The sequence below is a fragment of the Panulirus ornatus genome, chromosome 10 (assembly GCF_036320965.1).
Source record: "Panulirus ornatus isolate Po-2019 chromosome 10, ASM3632096v1, whole genome shotgun sequence".
Classification (NCBI taxonomy): domain Eukaryota; kingdom Metazoa; phylum Arthropoda; class Malacostraca; order Decapoda; family Palinuridae; genus Panulirus; species Panulirus ornatus.
The window spans coordinates 7,985,142-7,999,834 of NC_092233.1; the positions used below are offsets into that span (position 1 = coordinate 7,985,142).

The following is a 14,693-nucleotide window of genomic DNA, read 5'->3' on the forward strand; positions in this document are numbered from 1 at the left end:
AATAATAATAATGATAATGATAATAATAATAATAATAATATAATGATAATAATATCTTTAGTAGCCAACTACCACCACTAATTTGTTCTATATCCTAATGAAAGTTGATACCGATACCTGGGTAAAAACAATGATGTAAATAAGTTGCCAAAAATAAAGATAAAAAAATCGTAATTTTTTTATTTTCAATGTGCATCGTGCGCGGCCGTTCCCACGCCACATTCCATTATAAAACAAAAGATAAAATAATGTTAATATGCCAAGTCAAGCTCGAGCCATTTAACATGTGTCGTGAAACGTTCTCAGTGTCCAAAGATAAAGATGACATACTGGAAAGTAATACAAAAACTATATCATACAGCAAACGATAAAGAGACGAGCCGTCGTACACAAAGATCAAATTAACGTACCGAAGGAGCTTTGTCATTTCCTGTGCGCAGGATTATACACAATACGATTTCCTGGACATTAGTAACACAAGGATTTAAACTGTGATTCTGTAGAGACTAGGATTTCAGACTGGGATTTCAGATTAGAAATTGGGATTCCAAATACTTGGATTTGGTAAGTATAAGTATTTAGGAGCTGTTACATAGTCAAAATGCTAGGATACTGTAGTTACTAGGATTTCACAGACTATGATTTTGTTAAGTAGAGGGATTTAATACATTGCAAACAGTGACCTTAAAACATGCGAAACTGACGGCCTAAAAAAGAAGTATGTGAACAGTGAAGGGGTTATAGTTAGTGAACGAAGAGGATGATGAGAGAAGGTGACATTGTGCAATCTGGCAACGAGATAAGAGGGAGGCTAACCGACGCGAACACAAGAATTCCCAAGCGAAGCGAGACCCCGGTACCTCGGAACACGCTGAAACCTTGAGTTCGAGGGCACGACCTTCTTGAACACGACCTTTTCGCCTCATCCTCAAGTTAGGTTTAGAGGCCGAACTACACTACCACTCACGTTGTGTACCGTCGTGTTCCAGGGTCGTACCGTCGTACTCTATAAAGGCTTGGCAACCGTCGTAACTCAAGGGTCGTACCGTCGTGCTCTAGAGATTCGAAGTCATGATCGAACGACTTGGGAACAGGGGTGGGAGAGAGGGAGGGATCATTTCCACACCTACAATCGTCGCCTGTGGCAATGGTGCCCGCTGGACGGTACCAATAGTGTGTGTGTGTGTGTGTGTGTGTGTGTGTGTGTGCTGGGGGGAGTTCGGGTACCGAACCCCTGCACTCAACATATAACTACGAACCTCCCAAGCCTGGAGGCCAGAGAGACGGTAACGCCGTTGTATTCACCGACCTCACGGCGCCGCTGTGGGAGTCTGCACGTCAGGCCTCATGCATGATTGATTTGCATGACGGTTTTACTACCCTTCTATATACACAAGAATGCATGTATGTATTCGTGTAATGGAACACAAACTCTGTCTCTCCAGGAACATGATGTGCACTTCCTGCTATTCAACCCACCCATAACGTTATTTGCAACTGAAATACTCAATCACTGGTGCAATGCGTTGAAGAATGTTTACATTTTGGTCGATAACCGGTGAACCTTGAAGTGTGCAGCTGCTGCAGGCATGGGCCAGCCAGCCAGCCAGCCGGGGTCTTCCAGCTTGGTACACGTGGAATACATGATCAGGTGTAGACAGTCTCTCTCTCTCTCTCTCTCTCTCTCTCTCTCTCTCTCTCTCTCTCTCTCTCTCTCTCTCTCTCTCTCTATCTATCTATCTATCTATCTATCTATCTATCTCCGGACTCCGTGGTGTAGTGGTTTGTTACTGACCATGAGTCAGCACGGGGCCACCTGGTGTCGAACCCATATTGGGTTCGAATCCTTGGCTTGGCAGTCGGCATACACTCAGCCCAGGTGTTCACTCTCCCCTCGGGGCTGGTCGATAAATGGGTACCTTGCTTAGGCTGGTGTGTGTGTGTGTGTGTGTGTGTGTGTGTGTGTGTAGGAGTAACGACATGGTACATATATCCAAGGTCAAAAGATTTGGTCAATACAAGTGTAAAATTCTCTCGAAGTAACCTATAAACGCTTTTTTACAAAACAGACAAACAAAAAACATTCATGCTACTTCGTACCGCATCAAAAATGTGTCATAACATTTGGTGTTGGTTGAACATGTGGAAGAAATAGAAATGAATGAAAAAAAAAAAGTCCCAGTCACCTTTAGGAACAAAAGCATATTATGTTACGCTTGACTACATTAACTTGTTTAAATAATGGTACCAGTCAGTCATGGCCAGCCTTTGTGCACACCTCAGTACATTCCCAGTCAATATAAACTAACACGTATCATCTATTCAGTGATTCGCTAAATACAGCTAAAGTACAGTATTTACAGTAGTTAAGTCAGCGTACAAACTGGCGCCCAGGTGGACCGGGTGTTAAGTAAGGAAAGCTAACACTGCAAGCCTAGTTTACGAAAGCCTAGCTAGTTGGTTGTACGAGGCTAGGACAATTCACGACCTGGGTGTTTGAACGCTACCCAGCCTGTATCATCAACTTCCACCGGATGTTCCCCTACGATTTTCCAATGTCATTCGGACGTCATGATTACCATGCTAAAAACAGCAAAAAAAAATAAATCAATTAATTAATTAAAAAATAAATAAAATAAACCGCCAAAAAGATAACTTGTTTCTTTCTAAACATTATTTTACGTATTTCAGTAGCGGAGCAAAATGGTGTAATCCTTGAGGACATATACAACCCGTAGGTATGATGGCGCGTCACGTCTAACCCGACCAGTAAGGGTCAGGTCAAAACCCATGGATCGCGAAGTTTTTTCCTAAAACACGATTACCTTGCGAATTCAGAATTCAGTTAAGACGGAAGGACTCGTAATGTTACAACGTCTCGCAGGAGCGATTCGTCCGCCGTTTTCAAATTCCTGATGTACGAATGTCTGGGGTATATATATAAATCCATCTCCCACCCTCGTCTTAGCGTCAAACCGACCGACTCTCTTCTCTTCCCTTCAGTAACTCCCTCCTACTGATATACACGCTCGCGTTACCCATAAGGTATGTTCATTAATATTTACACTTATCTGGATCTACAACCTTCTAAATGAAGTATTTCACTTCGAACGAGTTTCTTATCTATCCACTGGTCTTGGTGGAGGACATAAGCTTTAAGATCCCTCCAGCGGATAGCCCTGAATCTTAAAGAGATGAACACACATCGTTCTCCACACAGCCTGAGTCATGTGAGGCAAAATGATTACGTTAATAAAAACGTGATTACTGTACGTGTGTTACGGGGAGAGAGTTTTTACATTCGTTGCCCCCGTCTCATCAGACCTTGTATATATATATATATATATATATATATATATATATATATATATATATATATATCTTCTTTCTTTTCTTTCATACTATTCGCCATTTCCCGCGATAGCGAGGTAGCGTTAAGAACAGAGGACTGGGCCTTTGAGGGAATATTCTCACCTGACCCACTTCTCTGTTACTTCTTTTGAAAAAAAAAAAAAAAGAAAAATGAGAGGGGAGGATTTCCAGCCCCCCGCTCCCTTCCCTTTTAGTCGCCTTCTACGACACGCAGGGAATACGTGGGAAGTATTCTTTCTCCCCTATCCCCAGGGATATATATATATATATATATATATATATATATATATATATATATATATATATATATATATATATTCACCATATCTTTACTCAGACCTTGTATATATATTCACCATATCTTTACTCTTATGTGTATATGTAAACATAGGTGTGTGTGTGTGTGTGTGTGTGTGTGTGTGTGTGTGTGTGTGTCTGTGTGAGTGATCGTCGCGTCATCCACCGCAGGGGTGACGGGCGCGCGGGAGCACAGGGTACGGGAGGGAGCCTCAATAGCCTCGGCCAAAACTGTTGTACAGCAGCAAGTAGGTCGGGAGCGGACGCCGTGGTTTGAGAGCTGGCTTTCAAACTGACAAAACTAAACGTGTAAGAGGTTTGTGGCCTCACCCACCCTCCGTGGCTCGGTCGTCAAAGACTGACAATATCAAGAAACCACCTTAATAACCAACCCTGCTACGAGAAATGGCCGCGATCGGGGTCTTACCATCACGCAAATGGCGACACCTAAACTGGTGTAAATGCAGTAGATCTAAATAATCTTATTATTCATACAATTCCCACTTTAGGCAGAGGAGCCCTACCAACACAGCCAGTCTGACAGGTGCATTGTAACCTGCGGGCGCACGCACGCACACACCGGTGACGCATGGGTGAAGCAAGACTGACTCAAGTCCTTAATGTTTATTACTATGCTTGTGGTTGCCAAGGAATTCAGCGGGTGTGGAAGGAATGTCGACTGAGCATCACGCACGTCCGTCTGGTGCAGGATGACATCCTGACAAAAAACTAAACAACGAAGTTTGTTTACTGTTGCTCTGGTGTCCGTCACTGACGATTAATTTCGCTGTGGAATGTCTGGCAACCAAGTTAGTGCACAGCGTTTTTCAACCGATGTCCAAGGTATATACAAAATCACCGTAATGCCAAAATCCTAGCTTCGTCTCTTCGATGTATATCAACTGACTGTTATATTTCTCTCTTGTGTCTCTCCTGATGATGTGATTATTACACGAAAGTGCACTTGGGAACTTACCGTGTTTCATTTTCCCCGTAGACTCATAGGAATATAATATATATATATATATATATATATATATATATATATATATATATATATATATATATATATATATATATCAGGGCTGGCAAAAATGCACTGCCAACATGATGACAGTTATGTGAAACTCCACTAAATCTTGGTCATGCAAAATGAATAAATGGTATAACTAGATACATGACAGACAAATTCATATTTTTTTCACTTAACGGTTAACCAAGTTAAAGGTGTAACGTTTCTCTACATGCAGTAAAATACATTTAAGTAGAACCAGATTAATGAAATATCAAATCATTATCATAATTATTATTATTTCTTATCATTATTATCATTATTGTCGCTGTCTCCCGCGTTTGCGAGGTAGCGCAAGGAAACAGACGAAAGAATGGCCCAACACACCCACATACACATGTACATACATACCCGCCCACACACGCACATACACATACCTATACATTTCAATGTATACATACATATACATGCACAGACAAATACATACATACACATGTCCACATTCATACTAGCTGCCCTCAGCCATTCCCGTCGCCACCCCGCCACACAATTATTATTATTATTATTATTATTATTATTATCATTATTATTATTATTATCATTATTACTATTACTATTATCATAAAATGGTAATGTGATGTTAATAATATAAATGACACAACCACCATATCTTCGCGCAGTTTCTTCTGCGCTGGTGTCCCTGGACGACAACCCTCGCTAAAATGTTGCTCACGGGGCCTATAAAGATGACTGGCACAGAAGGCAGTAAACACAGCGGTGGCGTCTTATCTATATAAGATGGCGGCGAACAAAAATGCCAGGCTAGGCTATGCTAGGTTGCGCTAGGCTAGGCTATGCTATGCAAAGTAAGTCTGTCTGTGTTTGCGAGATAGCATAAATAGCATAACCAGGTCAATAGTTTCCATATAAGCCAACCTGCATAACTGTCAGTCGTGAGGAACCAAATACATTAGGTCTAGTCAGAGGGTAATTCATAAGCACTAAGGTAAATGCTCAAGGATTATGGTTAGGGGGTTAATGCTCAAGGATCATGGGGTTATCATAGTTGTGTTCTCTGGTTCATTAACCTTGAAAGTTACCGTTGCACCTGGATCGGGCTGGTCACTGAGTCTGCAACGACGTTATCATACAACACCTTAACCTAACATCAGATCCGAAGGGGTTAAAATATGATACAAAGTCTTCCTACATAATCAGTCAGGCACTGAGGGGTGATGACCCACTGTCACTGTGCGAGGCTACAGTGCATTCAAGTCAGAACGAAGGCTAGGCAACATCACACACGCTAGGCTACAACGTCCACACTACCTACCCCTCTACTTGAAAAGCTAGACTACTACAGTGTACACTCCAACAGATAGGGTTCAGGACCTTTTGCGTGGTATTCGTTAATGTAACAGCTAGGCTATGATCGTCTCTAATACAGGAATGACTATCCAATTGTCGAATAGTCATTTTCCTATTAGGGGTGATCACAGCTTATCGGTTAGGTTAGGTTAGGTTAGGTATACCACGCAAAAGGTCCTGGTTTCGAATCCTGGCTGTAGGAAAGTGTTCTTTGAAAAAGTGCGCGTTTCACCTGTACTAATATACTCTAAACCAGTAAGCTGGAACCATCAGATCACGTCTCTAAGGGCCCTTCGACCACGCCTCCCAACTAGCTTGTTGGTGGGGGTCGGGGTGGGGGATATTGATCGCAAACACCCCCACACCCCCACCCCATAACCAAGTCAAGCTGGAGCCCTGAAACCGCAACCTCAATGTTGAAATGTTTGAGCCATTTAACCACATCCCCCTCTCAATCAACTTAATTCGCCTCCATTTGCGCGCGTCTCATCAATGCCGCGTCGTACACCGTACCCCATGATCCACCACTTTTCTCTTTATTTCCATGATGGACTGCAAGTCTCCCATCACACGCCACCTCTTTTATGCTCTAGGAATTCTGTGGCTTGTCGTTCACGCTATGTCATCGAGACCAGACGAATCGCCTCACACGGCCTTCACTCGTCAACCCAGATGTCAGGCTACGGGGGTCATGTATTCCTCAGACTAGAGGTCTCGAGAGATTCTGCAGTTAAACCTCACCTATAATAGCTGGAGAGAAAACAGGGAGCTGAAGGGTTATGCTCAAATCTAGTGAAAATATCGTCATAATATTAATACCAACAACGATCAAGTATCAGTCAGTCTTGAGTTCACTCTCCTACATTAGACATTGACTGGATCCCAAGGCCGTTAGCCACAATAGATTCGTTCCCAGTGACCGCTTCTTCTCGTCCCACCGAACTCTGTGATCTTTTCTAAATGTCACCGAAAAACTGAAGAAAATCTTTTTCTTTTTTTTTCACTAGATTATGTGTAACGATGAAGGTCAGATATCCAATGATGTCTAACTTTTTTAACGTTCAGTAAATAATACACACATGAACATTAATGAAACTGGAGAAGAATAAAATCCTGCCTTTAATTGCTTCCGGAAGACCACACACACACACAAAAGAAAAAACAAATAAGAATATATACAAGTTGGAAGCCACTCTTACAATAATTACTGGGATCCAATTCGCAATAAAGTATAAAAAGTACAAAAGTACAGGGCGATCCGTGATGCTCCTTCAATAAGTCAAACAACGTTTGGTCCCCCAAGCTGGAAAGTTCTGGCGACTGTAAAAGACCTGCCAAAGCCCATGAGTTTTTAGTGGCAACAAAAGCTACCTTAGGATTCTGTTCTGATTATATATGTGATAATTTTGTGAAATTTCCATCGGGTTAAAACGCCACCCAAATTCATCACCAAAACGGAAAGGCTTAGTATACCCATGGGTTTACTGGATTCGAACCCTTAAAACTACAATTTCTTGAACTGAAATGCAGCTCTAGCATCTGAATAAGCTACGGAAAGTCGATGGCGCTTTTTCTCCTTAATGGCACCGGAATCCCCAACGCAAAATTACCTAATTTGATCAACAGTGAGTGAGGTAAGGTGTACTACATGGTTTTCACCCATTACGTAGTACCTGACCTAGCCTTCAAATTAATGCATACGAAGTGGTTACTATTTCTTATGAGATCCAGATTTTTTTTTTCCATATTCTTTTTAAATTCATGTCAGGTTAAGTTATGGGATTGTATGCCTAGCGTCCTGCTCGTGTATTCTGTATCGACAGATAGTATAAACCGCACCTAATGCACTTCCCTTGCTGAGAGGTGCAAGGTACTTTGTCTGCCCATATTTAAAACAATTCCAAAATCACTTCACTTTTCAACAAGAAATTTACCAAAGTCCATCCACAGTCGAGGCTCTCTCTCCTTCACCGTCCAGGAGTGAACCGGATAGCAGCCTATCGACACGCATAAAAACAACCTGTCAACGTCCACTCTATCGAGCGAAACCGCTTGTAGCTTCAAAAGCCACCGGCCGCTTTCAGACTTTTGTATCTATACGGTGGACGACAAAGGAAGGGAAAATAAAAATAACATGCCCCTGTCACGGATATCTTGGATGGAAAAAAAAAAAACAGGGAAAAAAAGAAAGAGGAAACCAAAGATCCTTTGGTGGAAACTAAACCTGGGCTCCGCATGTTTCAAACTTGCAATGGTGCTTCGTTCTCTTTTCTTCCTTGCTAAGGTGAGGCAAGTAGGAAATAAACTGAAGGAATCCGTGTATAAAGAAGACATTGAAGCACTTTTATATCATAATTGTGGACGAATGGAATAAAATGAGTTAAGATTGTAACTTTAGACAGGCATATAAAGTCTAAAAGATGTGCAATGTTGAGAAAGTTCAAAGAATGGGCCACTCCCAAGTATTATCGCATCACAATATTCCAGATTGCACTTACGTGTAAACAAAAGTATTTAATAAAGCGAAATACGGTATGGTAAACTTGTCAATAATGTTCAGGGACAAATCATTCCATAAATGTGTTCCATAAATGTGAAGTTTAAAGACACCACCTGGATAACTTGGAAATATCATTTTCCATTGTAAAGGCAGTATACTCTATTTAGAATTAAATAATACATGGAGAACACGATTTGGATTATCAAAATATTTTTTTTGGCAGAGGTTAATTACCCACCTAGTCGGCATTAATGGGTAAAACGTTGTTTTGCCGACGTAATTTTTTCACCATCTCTCGCTTGTTCTACTTTTGAATTAAGCTGAGATAGATAAGTTTACGCTAAGATTAGGTTATGAATATTATTCATTATAAAATATGTAATGATAATAATATAATAATAATGAGACGAGCTGCTGATCAAAATTTAATTATCCTCGTTTTGATTGTTGTTTCACTCTCCTCAGGAAGACAATTATCGAAACGTTGAGAAATTAAATCCTGATTATCAAGTTCGTGTCTCAATGCTACCTTGCCATGGAGGTAGGTTACATCCCACGGCTGGGATTTAAGGATGGTTTAAGCTCTCCCTCTTATCCCGTGGACTTAAAGCAGTTAAACAAGTCTTCTTTCTTTCCAGAATTGATATCAGTACGAACCTACAAGTGATCACAAGCTTCTAAAGGAACGGCTGATAAATCCTGTGATGAATTGGAAGTTAAGGATATATATATTACTGGACATAACACTCTTTGACGTACGAATGCCGACTAGTCGGCAAAATAAATTCTACGTTACCTTTTATATTTCATGATAATTACGTACCCGTATTGGGGAGGGCCTTGAAGATCATGGAAAACGTGGAGTTAAACACGTAGAAAAAACAACAGAAGCTTTGTGAAAAAACTCTCCTGAATTTACACGTTCAAGAATTATGATAATACAAATTTAACACGTAAATACCTTATATCACTATTGACATCTAGTTGATACCATTGCTACACTACTTCTCATCCTGTGTGAGTCTGATCAATGGATGCTACAGGGAGACTTAGGCGCTAAGAAAGTTTAATCTCGCACGATACAACCAAAGACAACCTCACGTAACAATCGACATTTTACCTTCACTTTCAATATTTCTGTTTCAGTCTACCAGAGGCCCTGTGACCTTAATTAAGGTTACTTACGCCAAGCTGATAGACATTACAAAACACACAGACGAGAGACTTTTTGCCACGCCTTTGTGTTGACGCTGCCACCTGGCCAACCCACGCGAGGTTCCCCACAAGCAACAAACATTTTAAAAAATGCGTAAATTCTCAATAAATCTCGGCTGCAGGTAGAATGAATGAGAGATTATTAATTTCCACGAACGTATCACCTGCTCTTACGCTGAGTAACCCTTTACGTTATCTCTTGATTTTCATACCCCTCCCGACTATCAGTGATCAAATATCGTTGGATGAAATAATTAATATTCCACATCATACTCCCCCAGTCTCATTTACGGCTAATGTAGTATATCATAATAGGAAAACCCAAATTACTTATGATTATCTAGAGAGTCACCGCATGTCTTTTTCTAAAACTACAAAATTAGCCTTTTCATTCATTGCTTACTGATATCGATAACTAGGATCACATAAAGTTTTAAAGCTACACACACACACACACACACACACACACAGAACGTTCAATAAATAAAGGTATAATGGTTATCGGTGACTGACCTTCGAATGACATAATGAACTCATGCAGGATGTCCTTCACCAGTATTAAACCTGCGTCAACATGTGACGCAGTTACTTGTGACGGAGCGTTTGGTCGAAACGTCATGAATATAAGATTGTCATAATGAAGGAGTTCGTTTAGGATTACTATAATGATCATAATAATAGTAAAAATTAAAGGAAACATTAAAAAAAAAGGGTTGGTATAGCTATTATTGCTAGTGAGTGTATCTTTTAACAGTGAAATACACAGTGACTGTAACGTCATTTTAGATATGAACCATACTTGATATATACTAATGCTGTAGTAATTAGTGTTTGCCATATATATATATATATATATATATATATATATATATATATATATATACCTATGAGTCCCCGTGGATTCAGGAATACACTTGATCACGCACAACATCGTGATCCTTCCCAATATATATATATATATATATATATATATATATATATATATATATATATATATATATATATATATATATGATAAGTTTATGAACGCTCGTTGTATGTCTTGGACAATCACATGTTTACCAAATGGCGTCCTAGCTTCGTCTCTTCAATGTATATCAACTGAATTATGTTTCTCTCTTGCGTCTCCCCTGATGATGTGATTATTACACGAAAGTGCAGTTATGAACTTCTTGTGTTTCATTTTCCACGTGGACTCATAGGAATATAATATATATATATATACCAGCCCGATCTAGGTTCCCCTTTTAACGACCAACCCCCAGGGGTTCGTGAAGGGCTGGGTTGCCTGTGGGGTTAGAAAATATATGTTATAAATTTTATTCTTAAATTCCAGTGAGAAATGAGACTCCAGCGTGTGTCAGGCGATGACACCTGTTTTTCTCGTTACACCAGAATGCGACAGTAACATTCGCTTAAGTTATTTTTGCACACGTTTTGAGATGATTAACAGAGGAATAAACTCATTTTCATTTTGTTTGGGTGACTCAGTGTTTATTTGGTCGACAAGTGGGTTAAACGTTATTTTCCCCCGATTAAATGAATTAGGACACCATTTGCCCTTCTGCCACCTATGGGTTAGGCTGACGTGGGCGCGTTCTAATGAGGTAGGCTTTGGGTGGGAGCTGGAACAGTTGGAAGGTTAAATGGGTCGACCTTTCAACACAGTGAATTATGATGACCACTCTAAGACCTTGGTGACCTTGCTACCATAAAAGTTTACATTTTCGCTCACTGAAACTGTTATTCGTATGATTCTCAATAACTGAAAAAAAAGAAAAGTTTCTTCCATAGGAATAGTCGATTAATCCAGTAATTAAGTGGTGATAAGCTATAAAACTAATCGGCAAAATAACATTTGACCTACTGGTGCCGATTAGTCTGGATAATGACTCATTACTTTTTGCTGAAGCCAAACATACGTTAAGTATGGCTTTTTACTGGAATTTGGTGGCTTTACGAATGTCATCTTTCGTATGTAGTGTATTGCCTCGTTCCTCGTTCGAAATGCATTGCATTGGTCTATGACCCATCATAGCCTCGCACGATGACTTACTCCTGGTCATTTGAAGCGTAACAGAATCCTGTGTTGTTGACCCTCAAGTATCTTACATGTTAGAGAAGTATGTGGCTCATAAAATCACATGGATTCCCATGTGATTAGCGGCTGGACCCTGCAAGCACAACTTGCTATAATGTTCTTGAAATGATTTAATCATAAGTTTGCGAGAATCTTCATTCTGTAAACCTTTTTTGTTAATCTTGGACAACAGCTCGCTAAGTTCAATTTTCAAATTTTTGTTGTCCTCTATCCACCTAAATATGATAAGATATCTTAGACAAATAACCAAAGACATAATCAATTATGACGGAAACTACAGTAGGCTACGAAATTATGCTACGATAGGTTTAGATATTTAGTTTTGTTTTATCTTTTGAGTTACGTTGTCCAATAAGTACAAATTTCTTTACATATAATCACATATTTTCCCTGATTAACAAATCACTTCTCACTTTGTGAGATTCACATGAGATAGGATTGGAGGAGGGGAGGCGAAGTGCATGATTGCATGTTCGCGTCACTCTTCCATTACAACTTCCTTTCTAGCATCAAACGAATTGGATGTTGAAAATTATGTAATTTGATATGACGCTGGAAAGAAAGTGGATAATGATAAGTATAAATTATTTACTGCGTCGGAGGCTATTCTGGTCTATATTCTAGGAGGCTCCTGCACACACACACACACACACACTATCTATATCTATATGGATAGATAGATGACTATATAGACAGAGGGATAGATAAATAGATAATTATCATTATGTACTGTCCTGGTACGTGACTGGATTCCGGTTGCGTCACCAGTGAAGTCTTCGGCGAGGCTGCCTGGCGGAAAAGAGCATTGCGTCAATGAAGACCTTCTGTCTCCTTAAGAGTTCAACATTTCCCTGTTTCTGAAAGTAGTGCAACCTTGAAGCTGCCTTAACTACTTCAGAGATGCCCTTCTGTTATGAGGTGCTTTTACACACCCGTGGGGGGCCCCATGGTTTTTCACTTTGGTATCATACTAACTTCTAAACTTTTCTATGGTGTCAAACATTCACCGTCACATAACTCAAGTTATTCCGTTCATTTGCTACTCTTGTACTATAAAAGATTCTTTTCATACTATTTCTAAAAAAAGAAAAATTTTTTCTTTAGTTTCACGTTAGTCTTTAGTTGTCGTCAAACAAAATCTGTTTTAAAACGTGAAATATTTTCATCGTCTCACCCCTCACTCTTCTCTCTTCCATGGAGGGCAAATTATATATATATATATATATATATATATATATATATATATATATATATATATATATATATATATATGATTAACAATTACCTCAGAATCAATTTCCAAGAAGTCCTTGTTTAACCCTAGATCCCTTTCCAGAGGTAACCGAAGCCCAAGGCTGCGCTACTTCCAGTAGCAGGAAAATGTGAACTTCTTTAGAATGAGGATTTCTTTGACGAGATTGTACTCCCAAGTGATACAGCCTCGCCAAAGGTGACTCTCGCTCGAGTAGGTGGAGTCCGGTAACACCTATATATAAATGTATATGAGTGACCTTGTCTTTCTCACCAGAAACAAATAGCTTAATGACGAGTCAATAAGTCTATTGTATAACTGAAAAAGGATCATAGGAAGATGAGGGTCGGAGTCACTGATTTCACTCCCGTCATACATCAGGTTGGATCCTTTGTTTACAAACCATAACAAAATTGCGTCGTTTATATTTTTTTTTTTCTCAGGAAGTAATGAATGATACAACTGTCGTAGAACTTTACGACAGGAAAATGAACCGATATCAGATTCTTCCGATATTACGCGACGTCAGCCGATAAGCGCCGGCAACCTATGATGAAGCGGTCGATACGTAATAGATCCAGGGAGCAAGGAAGGGCTTGGCCGGCCTGGACCCTGACAGGATGGGGAAGGTTAACACACACTCTCTTCCGATCTCACAAACTTCAACAGGTTTAATGCACTTATGATAATAATGGGTTAATGGTGGTGATCCTAATGCCGACGTTACGCCTGTGCCAATGAAGGAATTAAAGTGAACTGACTTGAGCCGACGAGGGAATCCAAAACATCCTAGCCTAGCTGCATTCGTGTGCGTGTTATGGTACTCAATTTTATGCAGGGACGTCTTTTTTTCTTTTTTTTTACCTACAGTCGATGCAGTTGTTTGATATATATATATATATATATATATATATATATATATATATATATATATATATCATGGGTGTTACGTGACCCTCTGCTTGACGTTACAGTAAAAGTCAACTTTGGCGAGGCTTGTACCATCGTCAGCTGACAAAATAGAATAGTTTCGGTGACTAACTTGGTCGAATTTAAAGACCATCTTGTTCTTAAAATGGCTGCGGAGCTACTCGAAAAGGTCCTGGGATTAAAACCATTTACAAAATCCAGATTAGCAGCACAGACGTTACAGTTCAGGACACAAACCTTCGTCTAAACCCTAGTCATATGTGTAGCATTATCAATAGACTTCCTGTATGACAAACCCACAGTCTGGGGTACATGTTCTTCTCTTCAGTTGTAACAGACTTTTTTGTCTTCCTGTGAGCCTGTGTATGTTAAAGGCTATTCCATTCCCGCCACATCACTTAATTCAGGACATTAATAATTAGTGCAAACTTTGGATTCATTATTGAGGACATAAACTCATCAAAACCAAATAAACCCACAGGGAACAGGAAGACAGCTGCTCTGAAGATGTCTTTTAAGAAATAAGCGAAAGCTTGGCGTCTCATTGTATCCTGTGGGTTTAATTGGATTTCATCTCCACTGTTCTCCTGTATTTGTTTAAATAAGAGCTCATTAAAATTGTTCCATGAACTATAGTTTCATTATT

At 39.8% G+C, this 14,693-nt stretch overlaps 1 protein-coding gene across 2 annotated transcripts in view; it reads right to left on the reverse strand.

Moving 5' to 3' along the window:
- LOC139750769 (uncharacterized) overlaps nt 1-10,360 on the reverse strand; it is a 284,624-nt gene extending 274,264 nt beyond the window's left edge. Inside the window, exon 1 of one of the 2 annotated variants that reach the window (XR_011713215.1) lies at nt 10,278-10,360. The gene's annotated coding sequence lies outside the window, so the exon portion shown is untranslated. Of the gene's footprint in view, nt 1-7,983; nt 8,051-10,277 lie in introns of those variants that run through there. The other variant, XR_011713217.1, reaches the window with a different exon arrangement.
- Nucleotides 10,361-14,693: the final 4,333 nt, after the last annotated feature.